The 18,951-nt window shown below is 48.4% G+C and overlaps 1 protein-coding gene across 1 annotated transcript in view; it reads right to left on the minus strand.

Annotated features, from left to right (window-relative positions):
• GALNT17 (polypeptide N-acetylgalactosaminyltransferase 17) overlaps positions 1-18,951 on the minus strand; it is a 430,162-nt gene that overhangs the window by 87,415 nt on the left and 323,796 nt on the right. The window lies entirely within an intron of this gene.

An 18,951-nucleotide genomic window follows, 5' to 3' on the forward strand; every position in this document is an offset into this window, starting at 1 on the left:
GGTCACAAAGAGTTGGATGTGACTTAGCGACTGAACAGAGGCATTAGCTAATGCTATGGTGGTTACCTTGTTGCAGTATAGAGATCAAAACATGTTATATACTTTAAACCTGCACCATGTTATCTAATTGTATCTCACTTGAAGAAGGAGAAGGAGGGTGAGGAAGAGTAAGGGGAGGAGGGGGAAAGGAAGAGGGACAGGAAAAGGAGGGTGAGGAGTGGGAAGAGGAAGTAGAAACAGAAGCAGCCTCCTTTAAGGCATTTTACTGGTGCTGTAGGGGATAGAGAAACATCCTGCATTCAAGCAACTAGGTTATTATTATTACTATTATTATGGCTGCCATTTATTGAGTGATTCCTGTCTCCAGCATGAGCGCAAAGCACATTTCACGCACTGTCTCATTTAAAAACCCCCACGGTTACGTGAAAGAGGAAAGACCACTCCTGCTGAAGCCCGTGGAGAACTAGCGACCCAGCATGAATCACAGAGCAGAGGTCAGGACCATCCGCCTCTCAAAGCCCTTCATTTTAGTCTTTCTGCCTCACTGCACTCCCCAGAAATGGCTTTGTGAAAGAGCCAGTAAAACCCCAGTCTGCCAAAGGCCAGAAATGCTGGTGAGATGCTTTCCTAGGCGATAGAGACATCTCATACGGGAAGCCCCATGAAAGTTCACTGGGGCTGCTAGGAAGCTGTTAGGTGGGATTCTCCTGAACTGAACTATAGATCTCAACAATAGATCTTTATCTGCTCCTTCAGATCTTGAGCTTGAGTTTAATGTCCAGATTTCTGACCCCATGGGATACTTCTTGGTACCCACGTGGTACAGCAGCAGTGGGGTCAATGGAAAGACCAGTGTTGAGAGTTGAAGGGAGCAAGTTTGATGAATGCGAGTGCTGCCATGGAAAACTGAACTTGTGTGAGGTGAATGGAGCCTCTGGATCCCAGTTAAGTCTCTGCAGAGCATGGCTGTGAAAAGACATGCAATGAGACCAGTGCAGAGAGACCAGGAGCTCAATAATAGTGCTCCTTCATCCTCTGTGTTTCCCCAGCAATCTCACACCAATCACGCCTATGGACACAGGATATCACCCTCTTTCGGGGCACTAGCTACCCCAGAACAGAAACCACTTCACTGTCAAGCATTCCCTGCAGCTCTTGGCCCCTCTCAGAGAAGCAGCTGGCCCCTCTCCTGGAAAAGCATATGAAGTCCAGCCCCTGTCTCAGCTAACTGAACCAGGACTGAGCATGGATCCCAAATAGGGTCAATCAAATTATGCTTTTCTGAAACTTGGAATTGAGACAGTGCCGGGAGTTAGAACTAGAGGGTCTCAGCCATCTGTAGGGCTCAGGCTGCCATTTGGGGGCAGTTCTGGTGGTCCCTGTGCACACGGATGGCTGAGCAGAGGGAGACAGATGCCCCTCGGAGGGGTGAGACCAGGGACTGCAGGGTAGCCTGGAGTCCTGGGCTGCCCATCTGCTGACTGGCCTGGCTCCGCACTCTGCCCCTGGGTGATGTGAGAGCCCCTTGTGTCTTTGTGATCTGTCCTCCTTGACTTAAACGGGGTGTGTTTCTGTTCTTTGCAGCTGAATAGCAAAGCTATGACAAACCTAGATAGCATATTAAAAAGCAGAGACATCACGTTGCTGGCAAACAGCTGTCTAGTCAAAGCTATGATTTTTCCAGTAGTCATGGACCATGAAGAAGGCTGAGAGTCAAAGAACTGATGCTTTTGAATGGTGGTGCTGGAGAGGATTCTTGAGAGTCCCTTGGAGAGCAAGGAGATCAAACCAGTCAATCCTAAAGGAAATAAATTCTGAATATTCATTAGAAGGACTGGTGCTGAAGCTGAAGCTCCAATACAGTGGCCACCTGATAGGAAGAGCCGACTCACTGGATGCTAGGAAAAATTAAGGGCAGGAAGAGAAGGGAGCGACAGAGGATGAGAGGGTTGGGTAGCATCACTGACTCAATGGACATGAGTTTGAGCAAACTCTGGGAGGTGAAGGACAGGGAAGCCTGGTGCGCTGCAGTCATGGGGTTGCAAAGAGTTGGACAAGAGTTTACAATGGAACAATAACAACGATCTCCCCTCCTTGCCACTTCTGATCTGGGGGAGGGTGGATGTTTCATCAGACAGCCAGAAGAGGCAAACTGCAGAGAAGATTCCCTCTGGGAGAGTTACAAGCCAGGGTCACTCAGGTGATGGAGAAATGCCAGTGACAGGCACGCCTGGAGGTGGAAAAAGTGGTCCTGAGAGGACGAGAGACTGAAGAGAAGGGGGAATGGGAGGGAGCAGCGGGGTCACCCCAGGTTTCTAGAGAGCCACTGCTGAGCACATCGAGAAATTCTGAGAAGTTAGAATGCCGGGGACCAGCCCCGGCTGAGCCAGGGTATTCGAAGGAGAGACGGCTAGGCGAGGGTCAGGGAATAACTGCTTAATTACACTTTAATTAAGGATACAAAGAGTAATAGAATAAGGATAGCTCAGTAGGAAAATTCAGTGGAGAAAAGAAGCTGAGTGGCTTGGTTTACGCGGAAAATCAATATAACCCGTGACACCAGGTTAGCTCTGACCACGGAGGCCGCAGGCGCCCTCTCGAATAGCGGAAGGTGCCCCACCTTAGACACCTTCTCGAGTGGGTCTTAGAAGCCCAGGCAAATAAATGGTCGCAGAGGACATCCGCGCTCCAGATGGACGCTCAGCCGGAAGTTAAAGGGAAGAATGACATGGGGAGACCAAGTTTCAGTGAACAAGGCCCGCACTTTATTTTCCAAAGTAGTTTTTATACCTTAAGGTATGCATAGAGGATAATGGGGGAAGGGGTAGAGTCATGCAGCAAGCCAGGCTTTCTTCCTGCAAACTTATCATATGCAAAAGTTCAGGTGATTGACATCATCTTCTGGCCCGGAGGCCTGTTAACATTTTAAGAAACTTATCTTTCTCTAAAGGTGATTATTCCAAAGTCAGGCGCCAGCCTTCCAAAAAGCATTGGACAAAGCGGCATTTTACATTTCTATACACCCATTATATCAATCAATACACTGCCAAGGACACAGTAGGTAAGGAGTATGGAGACTTAGCAGCAAACATTGGCCCAACAAGTGAAAAACCCTTCACCAATACATTTTCTAATCAATCTTTTAACTACTCAAAGGAATCTGTGTTTAGGCAGTTTAGAACATCTCCTGCCTCTCACAGTTGGGAGGCTCTGAACAATCACACGTGGCCGGAAAAACCTATTCAGGCAGGCTAGAGGATTTCCAAAGGAGTTTGTAGGTTAAACACTGTCACACCCAGGAATTATTAACTGGAGCCGTAAGCTAACTCTTTTTCCAGAGAGAGGTAGTGGGGGACAGCCCCCCGTAAAGTCAGAGGTGTAGGTGAAAGCACAAAGCAGAAAGTAGGCAGACTCTGGTTTTGGGGGTAGATGCTCGAGAATTTCCAGGGGGACTCCTGAGGCTCGATCCCGCCTTTGCGTATGCCGAGCCTCCTTCCTCATGACCTTTGTCATGGGCGGAGTGCCTCACGCTGGCTCCCGGCAGTGATAGAATTCCAGTTGAGCTATTACAGATCCTCACTCAATATGCAATATGCCGGCTCCCAGCATTAGAATACTCTCCAGCCCTGAAGTGCGACATCTGAAAATTCCCAACGTGATCACGCATGCGTGGTAAGATCCTTCTCTAAGACACTAGACTTTCTAACCGCCCAAGGACCAGCAGGGCAGTTAGAACCACAGTGCGCAGCTGTCAACCCACACTCTTGAACAGGTGGTTCTGGGCACAGCCTCAAGACTGAAAAGAATGTTTCTCTGAGATTGGCCTAGGATCCACCAGCATCACCCGGATGGCTCCTTAGAAAAACGCAGCTTCCCAGGTGCAGCCCAGATCATGGAACCAGACTTACACAGGCGGGACTCAGGAATTTGTGTTTCTACCAGCAGATCCATCCTGCGGAGCCAGCTCCCTCTTGAAGCATCAGGTCTCCAAGAGCAGAGAAGTTATTCCTCTGATTTTTTATTGTATTCCCAGGAGTGAGCACCTTGCTGACATTACCGCTAGATGCTGGTGGGGAAGGGCTCCATGATGTCCCAGGGACGAACTGGCTGACCTGAACTTGAAGCCAAGGACAGCAAGGGAGTGTGTAGTCGCTAGGGGGAGAGACAGGGGGATAAATGGAGAAGAAGGAGGGAAGGAGGGGAAGAGATGGAGGAGGGAGGGGAGGAAGACGGAGGAGAGGGGGCAGAGAGGCAGGAAGGACTCGGGCCCTAGCCTTTCACTGTCAAGGACACAGCATGTGTCTCCCTCCCGGCATCTCTCACATCGCCCTTTAGGAAACACCTCTGCCATCACGCAGCCTGCTCTTTTCACGCAATGGGCTTTACCTGGATGATATTTTATTTTTTGGTTGTGGTGGCAGAGAGAGACGGATTCACTGTATGAGTCCCCTTGGGTCCCCCACCTGCTGCTCACAGCTCTGTTCAGTGTATTCATTCAGAATACAAAAGCTCCAGGATTCCCCACAATGGGAAGGAGGGGTCCCCTGGGGCCTCCTCATTAAAACTTGGCCACAGCAGCCACCCAGCTGGGACAAGGCCCCACCAAGAGGCCACAGCCAAGCAGCCCGCTGTCTGCATCCTGGCAGGCCGTCAAAACCCAGAGATGAAGAAGGGCAGGAGGCTGGTCCCCATGCACTGAAGATGCAGAATGAGCGTGTGACCATTACTGGCATTGGTGGCATGTGGAAAGGTCCCCTAAAGGCCATGGTCAAAAACCTGCCACGGGGGACTTCCCTGATGGTTCAGTGGTTTAAGAACTGCCTTGCCATGCAAGGGACGCAGGTTCGATCTCAAGTCGGGGAACTAAGATTCCACATGCTTGGGGACAGAGAAACTAAGCCTGCGTGTTTCAACTACTGAAGCCCATGCACCATGACTAGAGAGTCCATGCAAGGCAACGAATGATCTTGCATGACAGTGAAGATCCTGCCTGCTGCAGCTAACACCTGACACAGCGAAATAAATAAATATTAACAACAACAACTTGCCATAGTGTCAAGAGGGTGCCCGGGTATCAGTTCACATCCTGGTGTCCTAACTGAGACCAAGCTTGACACGGATGGTGCAGAGGAGGGACTGGAAACAGCCTGGGAGACCAGCCGCTGGGGAGTGGCCTCCCTGCTAAGCCAAGACCCCGGTCCTGCAAACAGAAGGGCCTGGAGGCAACCCTGTGATGCCAGAAGCAGGGCAAGACTCAAGCAGGTGGCGGATGCTTCACTGGTTGATGCAGAGATGAAATAAATCATTACAAGGCATATCCTCACCTCGGCTGGGCCAGCCCGCATTGCTGGCAATCTCAGGGGGGGGCGGCTGCTCTGAATTCTGGATTGATGATGGACAGCTGTCATCTTCTCAATGGGAAGCCCCTGCCCGGCCCTACAGGGACCTGCCACACCGTCAGCAGGGTGAGCCAGACCCGTCCTTATAACCAGAACCAAGAAGTCGCCGGGGCCCTGCGTCCCCTCCGGGGTTTCGTCCCCACCTGCTGAGGAGCACAAGCTACAGCCGATGAGCTCCTGGACCGTGAGTCTACAGCCTCGTTCTTCAAACTCTGCTGCAATTACCACCATCAGCGCAAACATTTCAATTAGAAATCATTCAAAAAGGATAATCATATTAAGGGATCTGCCAAAGTCTAATAGCTCCATTACGGAGGAGAAGAGCAGAAATTAAAAACAATCGCTTTTATTGTTGCTGTTCCAAAGAATATATGCAACACACCACAACTGTTCCAGCTGACAGAGAGGTAAGAACGGGAGAGACAGGGAGGCAGACCCAGGAATTTCCACCCAGAGATGCAGAGCTTTGTAATCGTCACTGCTTCCTCTCCTCGTCGGTGACAAAGGACCCATCTGTGTTCTGGATGTGTCCACCCTCAAACCCCTTCACTGGCTCCCCACCCTCTCCTGAGTGAAGTACATGCTCTTCCTTAGCATCTCCGCCCTCCTCAACATCTTTCCTGCCATCGGCCCTATACAGTCCATGGCCAGTTACACGGGGCAATTCATTGTTCAGGAAACGCATCCCAATTGATGCCCGGCCATCCTTCTCCAGAAATGTCCCCCACAAGACCACCTCTGTCTGTCCAAATCCTACCCACACTCTTAAAAACACATTTATCTTTTGTGAAAAAAAATTATGTTGCAAAATACGAATACATATGTCTTACAGAAAATACAGCTTGACAAAAATAAGAAAACAAACAAACAAAAATCATCTGTGTTCTCTGGCCATAAGCACTCCACTCTCTCATCCAACCCCTGCTGTTCTAGTTCATCTCCTCAAGTTCACCAGATTCATCCCGCCTCCCACTCCCCTGGGACCCGCAGTCCACTGGCCCTGCCACCTTGACAACAGACTCCCTCCTCTTGCGTTCTCCCCGCCCCCCAAGTCCAAAGCCATAGTTGGTTGTTTTAAGAGCGGTCTGGCTTCCCCACTCCCACTTTGCTTTGTTGGCAAAACTGATGCCAATAATCGCATCTCTCTGTTGGCTGACTTCTCCTTAAATTCAGGGCTCTGTGTGTGTCCGACGGGTCCTCAGAGCTGCCCTGCGATCCTGCTCCAGGGCCCGAGTTCCTCCTCCATCACTCCTAGAAGACTCTGCCCCAGCTTGTTCTCCGTTGGCAAACTTCTAACACCTCCTCCCTTCTTCTCCCTCTCAACCGGCAACCTTGCTTCTTATTTCCTTGAGAAATCAACAAACAAAAGAGAATGTCCCCAGCTTTCACATCCACGCGCTTCGTGGTGTGGCCACCCTTGTTGTTACTGAACTGTTCTTGCTCTTAGCTGAGGCCAACCCCTCCTCCCATCCTCTCTTGCTTCTCTCGCTACTCCCATCCTCACTCCTGCAATCCTTTCTCCCCTAAACATGCCTATATTAAATATCTTTCCTTATTTCCACAAAGGCTTCCCTTGTGGCTCAGCTGGTAAGGAATTTGCCTACAATGCGGGAGACCTGGGTTCGATCCCTGGGTTGGGAAGATCCCCTGGAGAAGGGAATGGCTACCCACTCCAGTGTTCTGGCCTGGAGAATTCCATGGATTCTATAGTCCATGGGGTCGCAGAGAGTCGGACACTGAGTGACTTTCACTTTCAATTTTTAAAAATTCCTTATTTATTTCAGGATGTGCTGGATCTTCGTGCTGTGTAGGATTTCTCTAGTTGTGGCAAGCAGGGGCTATTCTTCGTGGCAGTGCTCAGGCTCTCATTGCCCTGGCTTCTGTTTTGTGGAACATGGGCTCTAGGTGCACAGGCTTGGCTGCTCCACAGAATGTGGGATCCTCCTGGATCAGGGATCGAATCTGTGTCTCCTGTACCGGCAGGCAGATTGCTCACCAGTGGACCACCAGGGAAGTCTGAGCTCAGAGTCCTTATTGTGGTTTCTTCTAGAAGAAATGGGTGAGGCAACGAAAGCAGCTGATCTGGCTTATGACTGGCTGGTTGGAGTATTTGCAGGTTAGGGAGCTATCTCCAGCTGTCTGGTTCCTGGCCCTGGGATTTCCAGCTGTCTGGTTCCCGGGCCTGGGATGATCAGGGTAGAGGGCTGTTGTCTCCTGGAGTCAAAGACCAGGTAGAGGTGGTGGCTGGGAATGTGGGCTCCTGGCTGGTTAGTTTGCATGGGAAAGGCACACTCCCACCCGGTCTTCGGCACTCTCTTAGAACTGGCTAGTCCTGGGAGGGGTGGTCTCTCCCCAGTTAAGTGCCAAAGCATCAAGAATTTAGAAAATAAGAAAAGGGGCTTCCGTGGTGGTCAAGAACTGAGCCTGTGCTCTGGAGCCTGTGAGCTGCCACTACTGAGCCCAGGCACCTAGAACTGATGCTCCAAACAAGAGAAGCCCCGGTAATGAGGAAGCCTTGCATCGGAACCAGAGAGTAGCCCCTGCTCACTGCAACTGAGAAGGCCCAGTGCAACCAAAATACACAAACAAACTGGAAAAGAAAAAAAAAAGGCCTCAGCTCACACTGTCTCTTCACTGCTTCTCCTCCTAACTGCCTCAGGTTCTTCCCCAGATGGCACTGCATGGCATGGCAGGCCTCCTCCTCTTGAAAACTGAGAGTAAAAAACTGTCTTTTTAATGGCAATAATCTCCTACTTTGTTGTCCTCACCATCTCTGAATTTTAAAATCCTGGGTACGTTTTAGAACACCCTGCACAGTTACCATCTTCCCTCTTGGCTGGCTCGTTCCAAGCCCTTCACAGTCTACAATCCCCTTCTCTTTTGACCCACTTTCCTTACAGCTGTCTCTCCTTGTTTTCTGCTCCCCTTTACAGCAAAGCCCCCTTTCAGAGCTGTCTACACCTGATGCCTCCAATTTTCTCTCCCGTTCTCTCCTGAGCCACTCAAGCAGGCTCTCATCCTCACCACTCTGATGCAAGTGCATCTGTCAAAGTCAGAGATGACTCATCTGAAATTGAATGGCCAGTTCTCAGTCCTCATCACGTGTGAGCTCCGAGCTGCATCTGACACAGCAGATCATCCTCTTTCCTTGGAAGCAGGCTCTCCACACCTGGATGTCTTCCTAGATGCCCCTTCTGATCTTCCTCCTTGACTCTTTCTTTTCTCTCTGAGGTTCAGAGGAGGAGGACTCCAGGGCGGAGTCCTTGGTTCTCCCTTCTTCTCCATCTACACTCACTCTTTGATGATAATGTTTGCTTTCTTGGCTTTCAACAGCATTTATATTCCAATAGTTTCCAAATACACACTCCTGTCTGAATCCTTCCTCTGCACTCCAGCCTGGGTACATCCAATTGCCTGCTCAGTGTCTCATTATGTCTAAGAGATCCCTCAGATGTGGCTAGAAAGGAATCGTTAACCTACCCTCCACTCAAGCCCATCCCACCTAACTTTCCTATTTAGGCAACACTGACTCCATTCTTCCAAGTGCTGGGGTAAAAACCTTGGTGTTGGCCTTGGTGTCAATTGGTCAGAAGTCCTCATGGCTCTACCTTCCAAATAAATCTTGGATCTGATGATGTCCCACCATCTTCACTGCCACCATGTCAACTAGGCCACCGTCATTCCATTGCCTGGATTACCGCCATGGCTCCTAACTGGCTTCCACTCTGCGCTCGTGCAATCAACTCTCAAGGCTCTACTGAAACATAAGTCAGCTCAGGCTATGCATTTGCGGGGAAACCCTCCAATGATTCCCCATTTCCTTCAGAATAAAAGCTAGGGTCTCACAACATATTCTCAGGCTCCATCTAGACAGTCTGAGTTTCTCAGCTTCTCCTTGCTCTCTCTACTCCAGTCACACCCCCAGGAATACACTCAGAATAACTAAAAGCAGAGATTCCAACAACCACTATACACGTGTGTTTAGCATTCTGCACAGTAGCCAAAAAGTTGAAACAACCCAAATGTCCACCAATGGATGGATGGATACACAAAATGTTTGTGGTCCACCCATACAATGGATAACAGCTCTGAGACAGGCTATAACATGGATGAACCTTGAAAACATTATGCTAAGTAATAGAAGAAAGAAGGTCACATATGATTTCACTGTAAGAAATGTCTAGAACCGGCAAATTTATAGAGATAGAAGGCAGATTGGTGGTTGCCAAGGGCAAGGGGGAGGGGATAGCAGGGAGTGACCGCTGAACGGATGCAGGCTTCCCATTTGGGAAGATGAGACTGTTCACAGTACACAGTGTTGATGGTTGCAAAATATTCTGAATGTACTTAATGTCACTGAAGTCTACACTAAAGATGATAAACTGCGTACGTATTTTACTGCAGTAAAAAAATGTGGAGCTGGTGATAACAACCCTTAAGCTTCCTTTGATTCCCATTATAAATGGGAACATAAATTTTCCTATTGCCATGAGAAAGCAGGAGACTGGAGGGGTGGCTCTACCTCCATCCTGACCTTCTATTCACGGAGACAGATTTTTCTAGCACTCTGGAAATAAGGTCCCAAGATACTCCCAATTTTAACCCAAACACTGTATTTTTAATCTGGGATCAAGGGCACAGCACCAAGATGCTCATTCAAGGATGGGCGGGGACACAGGTCCTAGGGCTCAGGGAAAGCACACCAATCTAAATGTCCTGCTGGGCAGTCATCCAACCGTCTGTGACTCAGTCTCTTTACCAGTAAATTGGGCATGAGACCTAAGAGCACCATGGTAAGAATCTGATGAGATGAAAACAGATGGTCTCCATGCAGCATGATGTACTCAACACATGTGAAGTGTTATCAAAAACTTTAAAGAAGGGACTTCCCTGGTGGTGCACTGACTAAGACTCCATGCTCCCAATGCAGGGGGCCCAGGTTCGATCCCTGGTCAGGGAACTAGATCCCACATGCTGCAACTAAGCGTTCACATGCTGCAATGAAGACGAAAGATCCCGTATGCTGCCAAGACCTGGTGCAGCCAAATAAAGATTACCAAAAAAGAACTTAAAGTGAAGCAGAAGGATAAAGGACAGAGGGAGAGAGTGGACAAAGAGGGAGGAACTGGTGAGGGGTGTCCTGGCAAACACTGTCACTCCAGGAAATATTTCGGGTCTAGAATGAGATGGACAGTGAAGGAAGGCTGAGTTCTAGGAGGAAAGAGAAATAAGAAAGTCTAGTATACCGTGTGGTATAAAGGTGTGAAGTCTGAGGTCAGTGTCAGGGGTGGGTTGTAAAAACACCCCAAGGAAGAGAGGGGAGTAGTCACAGTGGTCCGTCCAGCCTGCCCCACAGATGGCCCAGCCCATCCTGAGGTCACCTCCTCTCGGCCCTGAGGTCAGAGTCTGTGTCTCTGACTGCTGTCTGTGAGAGATGCCCCCTCCCCGATGCTCCTGGCACCTCTTCAACTCAACACCCTATCCTCACTGCACAGAAAAAAAAAATCTGAATAGAGGTCAAGTGTGCCTGCTCATCCCTGCAATTTGTTCATCTGGTCAACCAGCACTGCCAGGCAATGGAGGATGCCTTTGTTAGACTAAGTGCTGAGCACTTGTGGAGATAAAAAAAAAACAGCAGAAGATTATCCTAATGGGGAAGCAACACAAACACTATTTCCTGTTGTTCCTTAGTAAAATGGTTTCTGGTTGAAGTTATGGAGTTATAGCTCTATATCTTTATGTCTATATCTATAGGCTTCCCTGGTGGCTCAGATGGTAAAGAATCTGCCTGCGATGCAGGAGACCCAGCTCAATTTCTGGGTCAGGAAGATCCCCTAGAGAAGGGCATGGCAACCCACTCCATATATTCTTGCCTGGAGAATCCCATGGGCAGAGAAGCCTACCTATACCTATGTGCTACTTGCTCAGTCATGTCCGACTCTTTGCAACTCCATGGACTAGGGCTTGCCAGGCTCCTCTGTCTAAGGATTTCCTAGGCCAGAATACTGGAGTGGGTTTCCATTTCCTTCTCCAGGCGATCTTCACAACCCAGGGATTGAGCCCGGGTCTCCCTCATCCCAGGCAGATTCTTTACCGTCTGATCCACCAGGGAAGCCCAACCTAAACCTAGGCATATGTGCTAAGTCATTTCAGTTGTGCCCAACTCTTTGCAACCCTGAGGACTGTAGCCCGCCAGGCTCCTCTGTCCATGGGATTTTTCAGGCAAGAATACTGGAGTGGGCTGCCGTGCCCTCCTCCAGCAAATCTTCCCAACCCAGGGATCAAACCTACGTCTCTTACATCTCCTGCATTGGCAGGCAGGTTCTTTATCACTAGCACCACTTGGGAAGCCCATCTATACCTATACCTATATGCATGAGCAAGGCTGTGGGAGGAGAAAACTCCAGTGGGTACAGGGGAAAGAAGGAGCTCGAAAATAGAGACTGTGTATCTGTGGCCTGTGGACAAAGCGATAAGCTGCCTTCAGAACAAAGCCCTCATCAGGAAGGGTCTTCCTTCCACCCTTTTCATCGATTGCTCCTACCACAATACCAGGGTGTGTGTGTCACAGTGTGGCTGGCTGTCGTCATCACCACAGGATACAGGGGCCGGACAGTCCGTCTTTGCCCTCCCCACCTCGTACCCACTGCCGCTCTTGGAGCTCCCAGCTAACCCCCTGGGTGGTCATGTCTCCAAATGCATGTCTGGCTGATGGTTCAGGAGCCAGGGGTCTGGAGTTTACACTGCTTTCTATTTTATCTTTTCTCTGGGCCCTTTTGTCTTTCCCTGACCTCAGGCTCAAACAGCTGCCATTTTCCTTGGTCTCATCTCTGCTTCAGCTAATACTCAGGCCTGTTAGCTGAGCATCTTCTAACGCCAAGGCCCGATTTGTAGAAGCACAGACAACTCAGTGCCATCCCTGGGGTTGTCTTTGTATGAATTTCTGCCAAATCATCTTCTCAGGGTCCAACCAGCACTGGGTATTCTAGGGGTTTCATCACTTTTCTGGCAATAACTGGCTTGGTTAATCAAAATGCACTTATTTCAGTGCATTTTGTTGCAGCATGACACATCATGAGTTCTTTTATACCATTTCCTAATAAACACAAGTTCCTGATGTGAATGTCGCCCTTCTCAGTCACCCTCTGGCATAGACTGCTACTGCTGCTGCTGCTAAGTCACTTCAGTCATGTCTGACTCTGTGCGACCCCACAGACGGCAGCCCACCAGGCTCCCCCGTCCCTGGGATTCTCCAGGCAAGAACACTGGAGTGGGTTGCCATTTCCTTCTCCAAGGCATGAAAGTGAAAAGTGAAAGTGAAGTCGCTCAGTCGTGTCCGACTCTTAGCGACCGCATGGACTGCAGCCAACCTGGCATAGACACTGGTATCTAAAGTGACCACAAGACAGAGGGGAGAACCAGTAGGGACCTCAGCACCCAGACCAACACTGCCCTGAACTGAGCGAGCAGATGTGTCTGGTGCTGCAGGAAGACAATGTATAACTGCTTCTAATCCTCAAAGTAGCTCCTTTGTTGTTGCTCAGTCACTAAGTCATGTCCGACTCTTTGCAACTCCGTAGACGGCAGCATGCCAGGCCTCCCTGCCCCTCACCGTCACCTGGAGTTCTCCCAAGTCCATGTCCATTGAGTCAGCGATGCCATCCAACCATCTCATCCTCTGCTGCCCACTTCTCCTCCTGTTCTCAACCTTTTCCAATATCAGAGTCTTTTCCAATGAGTCGGCTCTTCACATCAGGCAGCCAAAGTACTGGAGCTTCAGATTCAGCATCAGTCCTTCCAATGAATATTCAGGGTTGATTTCCTTTAGGATTGACTGGTTTGATCTCCTTGCCATCCAAGGGACTCTCAAGAGTCTTCTCCAGCACCACAATTAGAAAGCATCCATTTTTCAGCACTCAGCCTTCTTCATGGTCCACCTCTCATATCCGTATACAACTACTGGAAAAACCATAGCTTTGACAAGACAGACCTTTGCCAGCAAAACGATGTCTTTGCTTTTTAACACACTGTCTAGGTTTGTCATACCCTTCCTTCCAAGAAGCAAGTGTCTTTTAATTTCATGACTGCAGTCACCATCCACAGTGATTCGGGTAGCTCTACTTGACAGTTATTATTAACCCCATTTTCCAGCTGAAGAAACTGAGGCTAAAGGTTAAGGGAAAACTGTCCAAGGGCAGACACAGGCAAATAAGTATGGAGTTAGAAGCGATCTGGTGATGTCTGATCCCACACCGTCCTACGGATCCTGCTGCTTCCCAGACAAGATCAGTGAAACCTGGCAGCAGCTAAGAGCTCTTGCACTGGGTCAAATAAAGTGGTCCCGCTTTGAAGATTTCTGGGAACTTGCAGCTGCTGAACAGTAAAAATACAATTTGGGGGAAGGAGCTGGCTGGCTTGCACAGAATTCTCAACTGGCACAGTACAGTAATTTAATACTCAGAGTTCCATTTGCTTCTGCTCTACATATAAATACCAAAAGGGTAAGTACCGCTGCCTTTTTAAAAAATCAAATGCTGGATCCGGCACACACATTTCACACCAGAAAATGGGACCCAAAGGCCAGAGCTTTGCCTGTTAAATGGAGGGAGCACGTTCCCTTTTGTGGCTCAAAAGATAATTCACGCTGAAACAACAACTTCCTCCAGACTGGGAAGTGGACTGCCTGGGTATTAAGAGCCTTTTCTGGTGGAGGTTAAAGGCAGTGCTCATCTCTCTACAGTGTGATTTTTCACAGATGCAGAAAACGCCAGTGGGGATTGAAGTTGTCAGTCCCAAATGCTTTTCCTTGGCTCGCTGATTTGCCTGGGCTGGATTTATTAAAATGGAGACCCTAGCAAAACTCTGCAGTATGATATTTCTTATGAGTAATTTTCTCAGCATAACACTTGTGTTCTTTGCTAATCATAGTTTGTTTAGGCTTTGAGAAACCAATTTGCAAAGAATTCATTGAAAGTGATTTTTGGTAAAAGCATCAAGTTTCTGAAGAAGTGGTAAGATATTAAATAATTATCAGCCATCAATGTATAATATGGCATACACACACACACACACACGCTATCTTGTGAGATGAAACATAGATTGGGTTACTGTTTGGGGAAAAGAAAAAGAAGAAAAGTCCAGAACAAGATTCTGACTGTTTTTGTTCAGCCAGAGCGCTAAGAACGTTTTTCACAGACGAACATCTATAATCCACTTGAAGATGATGAATCTCAGTGAGACAAAACATTACCCCTCCCCCAGCAAAAAATTCCAGTTTCCTCCTTAGCAGACCCAGACTCCAAAACATTGAACTCATTATTATAATATTTTGAATTCCACCAGTAAAATATTGGTAGAAGTTGATTTTCCTTTTGTTTAGAAGTACGTATCCATAATAGCTTTGATTTAGCTTCTCTTGGTTCCTAAAGCCTAAAAATACCGACTATCTTGCCCTGTACAGAAAAATTTTTGCTGAATTCTGTTCTAGAACAGGAGCTGAAGAAGGGAGTGCAGATGCCCACGTTGAGCAACTTTGTACCTACCTGGCAACTGGCAGAAGGTAACTTGGAAAAGGATAGATAAGGGGCTCAGGGGAAAGAATGATGCAGAAGATGGATGGGGGATAACAGCCTTGCTCTAGCTCCCAGAGCTGATGTAAGAACACATTTGATAAATGCTTTGGGCCATACACTCGAAAATGGCATCAGGCTAGCGACACGTGTTTTGTTCTATAAAAGAAAGTGAAGGGCTAGCAGAATATGCCACCCCAAAATACGCCTCTTGGGCACGGGATTATCTTGAGCTGGTTATTTTTTAAGAAACAGCAGACTTAGAAGCTCAGAAAAATCTAGAAGTTACTCTTTTGAAAGAGAAATTTACATTCAGAAAAGAAATCTCCATTTGTAAGGATAGCTCTCTCTGAACACCAGGAACAGAAGGATGACCCTAAATCTTTAGACACTCTCCTTAGTGACACTCATGCCAGCTTTACTCTATGTCACAAACCTCGCCCTTGTTTACTGCGCTTTTCTTGGTCACCTCCCATCAACAGGCCTTCCCTCCCTCCGTAACATCTTCTTTTGTCTTTAGCTGGAGATGGTATTTAAGGTGGTGGCCTGAGCCATTTTGGGAATTACTCGGTTTTCTTGGGTATCTCCCATGTATATAGGAAGCATACCGGGTATTAAATAGAGTTATGCTTTTCTCCTATTAATCTTTTTTATTACAGGATGGGCGGTTCTCAGGCAAGAACCTAGAAGGGTAGAGGGAAAATGATTTTTCCTCCGGTACAAATGGAAGAGAATTGATACTTGTGCATGCTGGAGAATTTTCTTGAGAAGGTTTTAGAATAGCCTATATAAATGCAGGCACTACGGGATAAGATAAAATTAACACATAAGTAAATGGGAACAAGAGGACAAACGGAAAATGAGCAGGATAAGATGACACCGTAGGGGTGAGCTTAGTGCACAAAATCATTGCTTACTAAGGGAGACCACAGTCAGCTCTGTGTCACTGCAGACAGAAGCACTGGCAAGATCTGCAGTGTCTAAAAGATAGTTTTAAAGAGAAATACAGGTGCTTGGCCGGGCTACCCAGGTGGTGCTAGTGGTAAAGACCCTGCCTAACAATGCAGGAGACATAAGAAGCGTGGGTTCAGTCCTTGGGTCGGGAAGATCACCTGGAGGAAGGCATAGCAACCCACGTCAGTATTCTTGCCTGCAGAATCCACATGGACAAAAAAGCCTGGCATAGAACCATGGGGTTGCATAGAGTCAGATACCACTGAAGCAGCTTAGCTTGAAGCAGCTTAGCACACATGCACGCATGCACACTACTTGGCCAGGAAGACTCAAGAGAAATTTCTCTACGAAATAACTTGATAAGCAATTTTCTCACAACACCACTTCAGTAATACAAGCTCCACAAATATACCTCTTAAAGGACTTCTTAGCAGCGGTTCATAGCATTCCAAAGTGTTAGTTGCTCAGTCGTGGCTGACTCTTTGTGACCCCATGGACTGTAGCCCACCAAGCTCCTCTGTCCATGGAATTCTCCAGGCAAGAATACTGGAGTGGGCAGCCATTCCCTTCTCCAGGGGATCTTTCTAACCCAGGGATTGAACCTCAGTCTCCTGGATTGCAGGCAGATTCTATACCATCTGAGCCATCAGGGAAACCCTCATAGCATTTACCCAAGTATAACAGGATGAGAACAACTGTTTCCAAGGCCAAAATGAGGTCAGCATAAGAACACAGCTTTCTGACAGCCTTGCTTATTTAAAGGCTAAATTAGTAGTAAAAACAGTTACCAAAAAATAGTCAAATAGAATAATAATATATTATGAACTATGTGAGAGGACTTTTTTATTCCAGATTTGCCGTTTCATCCAGAGGCAGTCGTAGTGAGACAGGAGATATCTGGACCTCAGGCCGATCAGCTGGAGGTCACTTCCTGTGGACAGATACTCCAAAATAGCAGGAAGGAGGAGAAGCTGAGCCCTGCCTACATAAAAGACAGAGGCCACATATTTCTCATTCTCAAGGTCAAGGAGACCTTCCCAACTACACAGGCGCAGAAAGGTTCCTTGAAGGTCAAAAAGGGAGGGGGCACGACCCCATAGTAGGCGATATCAACCTACTCATAGACCTCTTTGCTGGAATCTGTCTTGGCTGAGATGCGCACACACACATGGGAAGATCTTGAGATAAACCCAATACGGACTCAGAAGCAGGCAAAGCAAGATGACTGGCCAAGGGAAATTTGGATGAAACGGCTCATACAAGTGATTAAAATCACCATGGGCGTGATTCTCTCTGAGTCTGTCTGTCTACACGTACTCTTCTTTCTTCCTAATAAACACTTTGTATGTTTCACTACTTTCCATTTTTATTGGGAATTCATTTCTACATAGCTGATGGCCTGGGGCCCTGTCACTGGCCACTGGTTCCTTGTGGTCTGAAAAGTGAAATTCACTCAGTCGTGTCTGACTCTTTGTGACCCCATGGACTATACAGTCCATGGAATTTTCCAGGTCAGAATACTGGAGTGAGTAGTCTTTCCCTTCTCCAGGGGATCTTCCCAACCCAGGGATCGAACCCAGGTCTCCCGCATTGCAGGCGAATTCTTTACCATCTGAGTGAGTGAGTGAGTTAAGTTGCTCAGTCATGTCCAACTCTTTGCGACCCCATGGACTGTAGCCTACCAGGCTTCTCCATCCATGGGATTTTCCAGGCAAGAATACTGGAGTGGGTTGCTATTTCCTTCTCCAGGGGATCTTCCCGACCCAGGAATCGAACCCGGGTTTCCTGCATTGCAGGCAGACGCTTTACCCTCTGAGCCACCAGAGAAGCCCATTACATCTGAGCCACAAGCAAAGCCCAAGAGTATTGGAGTGGGTAGTCTATCCCTTCTCCAGCAGATCTTTCCGACCCAGGAATTGAGCTGGGGTCTCTTGCATCGCAGGCAGATTCTATACCAGCTGAGCTACCAGGAAACCCAGGATTCAGCACTCTCACTGCCATGACCTGGCCTCAGCCTCTGGAGGGAAATCAAAATTCTGCTTCAAGCCGCTGCAGGCTGAGACCACCTGAAATCAGCAGCTTTGAGACAGGAGTGGGATGCTTTAGGATTAGGATGAAAAGAAGTAGAAAGATGTTCATTTTCCACCGTGCTGATAAAACCGACCCTTGAAGCTAACTTTTGAAACAGTCTCGAAGCCAGGATTTCAAGAGCATGAACCATACACTCGAGAAAGTATTTTCAAAACTTGGATCCTCCCTTGAAAATACTGAGGAGGGCCGTCAGGCCAGAGGATGGAGGAGGTAACAGGGTCACGGATCTCGACGCTCGCTCACCTTAGGCTCACCTGGGGAGCTTTGAAAAATGACCTGTGCTCGGGCTCTCTTCCAGATCCTCTGATTCAATTGTTCTACCTCCACCTTTGAGTCCAAAGTGCAACGAGGGTTGAGAACCATGGCAGATGGGATGTTTGCAATCCCAAAAGGAGGCTAGTTTTTCCTAGGTTGAAGGCCGAAGGGAGAGTGGAGAAAAGACCAGACCTGAGGGAAGACCTCTTGGGGTCCTACTGCTCAGGTTGGAAGTCAGGGTGGGGAGGGGAAGGCTGCAAATAGACTTGAGGCCAGGAAGGCAGCAGAGATGGTGCTCTGCTTGCTGACTAGCACCCTGCGGGGAGGGAGAAGGTCTTGCAGGATGCCTAGAGTGGGGCAGACGTGACAGAGAGCTATTTAGGCAGAAAGAAGACCTACAATAGCGTTCCCAGTGCTCAGAGGCAGCTCCTGGAGTCACAGGGAATCCTGATGTTCCTGCATTCCCCAGGGAAAGGGTGGTGAAACAGTGAGCAGGCTGGGTCATGAAGAGGCAAGAAACTAGAGGATGGATATGGGTGGATATGGGGACCAGGACCAAGATCATCAGCAGTGAATACAGAATCTGAAGATGGGGTTGCATAAGTCAGCAGGGGTCAGAAGGTTTCAGAGGGCAGCCTGGAGCCCAGCACCTCTCCCCACGGCCAGCCCCCCTCGCTCTGACT

The sequence above is a fragment of the Bubalus kerabau genome, chromosome 23 (assembly GCF_029407905.1).
Source record: "Bubalus kerabau isolate K-KA32 ecotype Philippines breed swamp buffalo chromosome 23, PCC_UOA_SB_1v2, whole genome shotgun sequence".
Taxonomy (NCBI): domain Eukaryota; kingdom Metazoa; phylum Chordata; class Mammalia; order Artiodactyla; family Bovidae; genus Bubalus; species Bubalus kerabau.